Genomic DNA, 7469 nt, shown 5'->3' with positions numbered 1-7469 from the left:
GGGGGGTGATAAGAGGTGATAGAATTCTGGATATGTTCTCAAGGTAGAGCAAACAGAATTGCTTTTGTAATGCATGGGGGAGGAATCAAGGGTGACACTAAGTTTTTTGGCCTGAGCAACTGGAATAATGGGGTTTGGAACAGGTTTGGGACAACATCACAAGCTCATTTTCAGAAATCTTAGGGCGAGATGCCTGCCGGTCATACTGGCAGAGACATCAAGAAGGCGGTTGCATATGTGTGTGGCATTCAGAGGAGAGATTCAGGCTGGAAATATAAATGTGGGAATGGTGGCCAATATTGAATGTGTGTGCCAGAGGTTAGAGGATTTTGGTGAGGTGAGGGATGAGGGTGAGCAGAAGGAAGGAGGCAGGTGTAATTCTAAGTTTTCAGCTTGGACACTTGGTAGACACGCCATTCTCTGTTAGGGAACACAGATGGTGTAGAGAAGACGCTAGATTTTGCATGTATTGATTATAAGACATTTATGGAACTGGAACTGGAGATAATAGAGGAGATTACACAGTCTAATTCAGTCCTTTTACAGATGAGGAAATGGAGGTTCCAGCACAGCTAGCTTGAGTTAGATTGCCCAGTGCTCTTTTTGCCATACTTGGCCACTTGTAATTATAGGGAAGACTATGAAAGTAAAAGGCACATCTCTCTCATCCCAAGATTGTCCAGTCATCCCTACACCAATTAAAAAAAAAAAAAAAGAGGAAATTAAAGAGAAAAAGAAAAAAAAACTTGAGTGGTCAGATTGGCTCTAAGGTCAAGTGGGAATTCCTATGTATTTTGGAGAAGGATGTGATGTCCAGTGTACATCAAGACTATCCCAGTGTTTTCAGGCTCAGCATTTTAATTTCAGGAAACTTTAGACTGTCGTGATATTGGGTCAGTCCAAGCTAGACTTTTTTCAGGTAGAATACTTGGGCATCTGCATGTAGCATTTTGTTCCATCTTAAAATAATTCGTAGATGAAAGAGCTCCAATCAGAGATTATCATTGGCTAATTATGGAATATTGTTTGAATACCAAGGAAAGCTTGGGTAAAAGGAAGCAGAGGGTGTTTAGGGTGATGGTTTGACTTTCCAAGAATTCCACTGAGGCTGTAGGATAGTGAGGTCAGCAAACATGCGTTCAAATCCTCATCTTGACTTCTGAGTAGCTGTGTGATTTTAGGTTAAATATGTTGAATCTCTTTGGGCTACCCCATCTATAAAATGGGAAGAATGATGTCTCCCACACAGAATTCTTCAAAGGAGTAAATCTATCACCCAGCCTGGGAGAGGAAACTCCTAATAATTGCTCCCTTCCCCACAGCAAAATCCTTACTAGCTATTTACACACTAGCCAAGTTGGTGTTGACGACATAAGGGTCAATTTTAACCCTTTTCCTTGACCTGATTCCTCACTCTTTCTAATCCTCATTTCCGTTATAAAGAATAGATTTCTGGCAAGTGAGAACAGTGGCATGGGAAAAGGGGTGGGGAAGAGTTTTCTGAAGGCAAGCATGGGAACATTCTCAAAGGGAATAGGAAAGGTCAGTGAGTCCTAGTTATCCCATGGCAGAGCCCACAGGATGATAGCAAGGGCTCAGAAAGACTTTGGTGTGTCCAGGGAGAGCTGGTTCCTTGCCAATGGTCAGAATTTCCCTACCGCACAAAAGAGAGGGCCGTCTGTTATCAAGGTCTTAGTTTAGGACCACAGAATACCATGACAGGTGACAATTAGAGAAATCTTTCCCGTTTACCCCAAGACAACATAAGCCTCTTTGATTTTTGTGTGACTCTCAGAAGCAGCCCTATTATTGATGGCTGAGATGAATTTTCCCACTGAATTGTACAGAAGTGGGTTCAGAGTTAGAATTCATTCACTCAAATAACAGTTAAAAGTTTTCAGACCTTTAAATATCTGAAATTAAAAAAAAAAAAGTTTTCAGACCTTCAAGTCAACAGCAGTAATTGCCTGATGTTAGTGAATCAGAGCAAACTTTTTTTTTTTTTTTTTAAAGGGCAGAGAATAAAAGCCCAGAACCTCTACAGTATTCATTAACCTCTCAGCAGACCTGGGGCTGCAGCCTCTAAGGTTCTTCTGGGTTCCTGCTCCCTATGGGAATTTCACCAATGCCTTCAACATCGCCTGCTACACAGAATTGCTGGAGGTAAATAAATAAATATTAAATAAATATGTTTCTGTGGAGAAACAGATTTAAGATCTTTTACCCTGAAGTTTATGTACCTAATGTGACTCATTTGCTCCATTTCATAAGGGTCAGTATTCTGATTTATATGTTTTCTGAGTATGAACCTTCTGATATAAGCAGGGAGCCTGCTTCTCCCTCTGCCTGCCACTCCCCTTGCTTATGCATGCTGGCTCACTCACTCTCTCAAAATAAATAAATAAAATCTTAAAAAAAAGAAATCCAACAAACCTGCTTATTTTTTCAATTTATAGGTCGGATCTTATATTCTCTATCTCACTGAGCATCCCTCACATCCAAGAAATTTCTCAGTATTAAAAAAAAAAAAGATCTTTGATTACATAATCCATTTTCCTTGAATTTGAAGGTTAAGCCAAGTTCTGTTCAAGATGAAAAGATGGAGGGCGCCTGGGTGGCTCAGTTGGTTAAGCGACTGCCTTCGGCTCAGGTCATGATCCTGGAGTCCCGGGATCGAGTCCCACATCGGGCTCCCTGCTAGGCGGGGAGTCTGCTTCTCCCTCTAACCCTTCCCCTCTTGCGCTCTCTCTCTCACTCTCTCTCTCTCTAATAAATAAATTTAAAAAAAAAAATCTTTAAAAAAAAAAAGATGAAAAGATGGAGACAAAAGTTTAAGTGTGACCTGTTTATTGTTGCCACTGTGGGTACATTCTCCTAATTCTCTGCCTCAAATTCCAATGATGCTTTTATATATGTGCAACACGTGTCAATCTCTAGTTTCTTTGAGCTGAAATGTTTGGCTTTGAAACGTGAGGCATCTTTCAGGAAACAGAGTGGTAATGTGTAAGATGAAATGTTTCAGTGATACTTCTTACATCACATGAAACTCATTCTGAAAGGCCACTAGATTCAGTCCTTCATTGTATTTAGAGAGTCTGAAGCTTTTGTTTTTATGGAGATTAGAAAAGGAAACATGTGAATTATATAAATTTAAATGCAATTAGAAATAAAAATATATCTTATACATTTATAGTACAAATTTTGCAAAGACTTCACAAGCCACAAAATCTTAGAAATTATTATAAAATTATTTTTGTTCCTTTTCTCTATTTTCTATAAGGTCAATTCCTAAGATTGTCCCCTCTTTGTATTATATGAAATCAGCTTTCAGATAAAGGACAAGTGATAATAAATGAGGACTGCCAGGGCCTCAAAAGATGACACTGAAGAAAAAAAAGATAATTAGGAAAAGCAGAAGTCTAAACATTAAAGTTCTGATTAATATTAGATGAAATCAACTTAACCCTGGTAAACCAGTCCTATTTATTTATAGCTAATGTATGAAGAAGAATTTAAGTTATGCTACTTAAATATAATGATGTTTTGGAAAGCAGGTATTTTTGAAGATATGTATTCACATCAACTAAATGTGGAATGTAGTCTATGTACGACTTATTTTTCTTTAGTTTTATATCCAGTAACTGCATCAAAGCGAACATTGATCTTTCGTTTTAAAAATACCAGGAAACGCTCAGGAAGGATCCTAAAAAAAAAAAGATACATGAAAATAATTAGGAAATTAATATTAAGTGTATTTGTAAAATATCTTCTTTTAAAATACTTACATTTATCATGTATCATCTTTTTTTGCATGAGGAAAGGAACTTTTTAATTTCTATTCTACATATGAGGCAGCTATATGTAACATATAAATCAAATACTGGAATACAACCACATCCAATTAGAGGAAGGAACAGGCACATACAAGATGGAAACTATTTGCTGGACTTACTTCCTTTCTCTTTCTTTTTTCTTTCTTTCTCTCTTTCCTTTAAGGATAAGGAAGTTTTTTGGTTATTTCTTAAAAAACCAAACTTCAGCCTTATTGCCCTAGTCCCCACTTAACAATGGGTATTTGTAAAGTCTCCCCATTATAATGCTGTTTTCTCATCCACAGCTGGCTATGGAAATGCCTGTAGGATGGAGCTTTCCATCCTACGGTCTATGGAGAGCCTCGGATGAGTATGTGCTATTAGTCTTGTATAAAAACGAAGGCATGATGTGTCTCTTACTTCCCTGCACTATTTCCTAATGGACGTAAGTGCTGCTGTGACAGCTAACATAAAAAAAATTCATAGCAACTTCTTGTCATCAGTAGTTTCTCAATCAATAGAGATAATACATATCTCTAATCTGTGGTTTAGGTGTATCCCTTATCAGGTATCATCTTAAACAAGATTAGTCTTAAAATTAGGAGCTTTAACTCTGAGTCACTACTCTATGTTCTTTCCAATTAAATCCATTTTGTTTTCAAAAGGAAAAGGAAGGAGGCTTCACCTCCTTTAGGGTAGGAGTGACTTGAAATATTTAGTTTTCGAAATATATTTATGCCTATGTTTCTCCGAAGATCTAAGAGAGGAGGTGTCTAGAACTGAAGAGTTGAGAGGCTAAAGGCTTTTAAAACAAGAAACATGGGGTGCCTGGGTGGCTCAGTTGTTAAGCATCTGCCTTTTTTTTTTTTTTTAAGATTTTGTTTATTTATTTGACAGGCAGAGACACAGCGAGAGAAGGAACACAAGCAGGGGGAGTGGGAGAGGGAGAAGCAGGCTTCCTGCTGAGCAGGGAGCCCGATGTGGGGCTTGATCCCAGGACTCTGGGATCATGACCTGAGCCACAGGCAGACGCCTAACAGCTGAGCCACCCAGGCACACCAAGTGTCTGCCTTTGGCTCAAGTCATGATCCCAGGACCCTGGAATCGAGCCCCACATCGGGCTCCCTGCTCAGCAGGAAGCCTGCTTCTCCCTCTCCCACTCCCCCTGCTTGTGTTCCCTCTCTCGCTGTGTCTCTCTCTGTCAAATAAATAAATAAAAATCTTAATAAAATAAAATAAGAACCATGACATTGGAAAGGAAGTGAGAAAAGGAACTAATTTTGTACTTGATAATCCAAAATATTATTAAAAATGTTCCACTGAGAGACTGAGGAGACAGAACTGCTAAATGAAAATGTAGATAAAGCACTTGGTTTTGAGTATAATGCTGAACAAGTTATTTAACTTTTGAGTTTAAACTCCCCACGTGAAATTGGAAAAATCAACACCTACTCCACAGTGCTCTTGTGAAGAACCCATGTGTTAATATAAAATGCTTTAAACATTGGGCGCCTGGGTGGCTCAGTTGGTTAAGCGACTGCCTTCGGCTCAGGTCATGATCCTGGAGTCCCTGGATCGAGTCCCGCATCGGGCTCCCTGCTTGGCGGGGAGTCTGCTTCTCCCTCTGACCTCCCCTCTCTCATGCTCTCTCTCTCTCAAATAAATAAATAAAATCTTTAAAAAAAAAAATGCTTTAAACATTTTATTTTGTACATGACGGACATGTAGTAGGTCTAACATTTTTTTTCTCCCCACCCTAAATGGACAAACCTCAGAGATACTGCAGGTTTGGTGCCAAACTACTGCAATAAAGAGAATATCACAATAAAGCAGGTCAAATGAATGTTTTGGTTTCCCAGTGCATATAAAAATTATGTTTACACTATACTGTAGTCTATTAAGTGTGCAATAGCATTATGTCTAAAAAAATTTTATAGACCTTAATTAAAAAATACTTTATTGCTAAAAACATGCTAACCATCATCTGAGATTTCAGTGAGCTGTAATCACCGATCACAGATCACCGTAACAAATACAATCGTGAAAAAGTGTGAAATAGTGTAAGAGTTAACAAAATGTGACAGACACATGAAGTGAGAAAATGGTGTTGGAAAAATGACACCAGTAGAGTTGCTTGATAAGGTTATCACAAACCTTCAGTTTGTAAAAAACCCAGTATCTGAGAGTACGGTGAGATGGAGGGCAATAGAATGACGTATGCCTGTACTTAAGAATATTGAGGAATTTGTCACATTCCAATGAGACTGAGAGAATCTAAACAGATTATCTAAGTCAGGGTAACCATAGTTGACCCTTGCACAACATGCACAACACACATATATCTTTTGATGCTCCAAAAACTTAACTACTAAAAGCCTACTGTTGACTGGAAGCCTGATAACTTATATAGTCAATTAACACATGTTTTATATGTTATATGTATTAAATATTATATTCTTATAATAAAGTAAACTAGAGAAAAGAAAATGTTATTAAGAAAATCATAAGGAAGAGAAAATACATTTAAAGTACTGTACTGTATAAAAAAAAAAAAATCCACCTCTAAGTGGACCCCTGCAGTTCAAAGCCATGCTGTTCAGGGTCAACTGCATATACAGACATCTGACCAGATGGCATTAAAATAAGGCTTGGCAATTGAGCACCAAACATTCACAGTCAGAAAAATCAGGGCAATGCTAATAATAGCGTTAATTATAATAATAATAGCTGTATATAACATTTATTGAGTATCTATAGTATACTAAATACTCTAAATGCATCATTTTATTTATTCCTCACAGTCCTATAATGTCTTATTGTCTCCAGGTGACAGATGAAGACACTGAGCTTCAAAGAAGTTAAACAACTCATCTTATGTTCATGTGGTGAGCAAGTCACAAACACAGCTTCATCTAACTCCAAAGCACAAACTTTGAGTCTCTATGCTAAAGGTCTAGGAAATAGAATTAATTTATTAAATCAACAAACATTTTGGTGCCCCCCCCATGTGTCTATCAACTCTTCGAAGTACAAGCATTACATACAGTGATGAAAACAGGCGACCTTCCTTCCCTCATAGACTTACATTCTAAGGGACTGTAGTCAGAGTGCTTACTTATGAAATGTAACAAGAATAATGCTAAATACATTACACGTTTTAACTTGGTTATTCACCCAGGAAATCCTTGAGTTTTACTACCTAAACTTCTAAGGTATGTTCAACCATAGTTCCTTGCAGAATGAGCTAAAAAGGGGCTAAAAAGCCTGACATGCTTTTGATCTTTTGGAGTTTTTTCAGTTCCTAGGTCAGTAATTCTCAAAGTATAATCTTGAACCAACTGCCTGTGGCAACTGCCTGTTAAAATACAGATGTCTGGGTCCCAACCAAAATATCCTATATTAAAACCTCTAGAGATGAGATTCAAGAATCTATTTTTAAAAATTATCTTCCCAAGTGATCCTGATACCCCACCATGTAGGGACAGAGAACAAGAGGCTGGCTGGCTTCCTTCTTTCCTCCCTCCCTTCCTTCCTTCCTCCCTCCCTTCCTTCCTTTTTTCCTTTCTCCCTCCCTCCCTCCCTTCCTTCCTCCCTCCCTTCCTCCCTCCCTCCCTCCCTTCCTTTCTTCCTCCCTACCTCCCTTCCTTCTTTCTTTTC

The sequence above is a fragment of the Leptonychotes weddellii genome, chromosome 2, assembly GCF_054177405.1.
Source record: "Leptonychotes weddellii isolate Sample4059 chromosome 2, ASM5417740v2, whole genome shotgun sequence".
NCBI classification, from domain to species: Eukaryota; Metazoa; Chordata; class Mammalia; order Carnivora; family Phocidae; genus Leptonychotes; species Leptonychotes weddellii.
The sequence above is the reverse complement of the archived record's forward strand: the minus strand, read 5'-3'. Positions refer to the sequence as shown.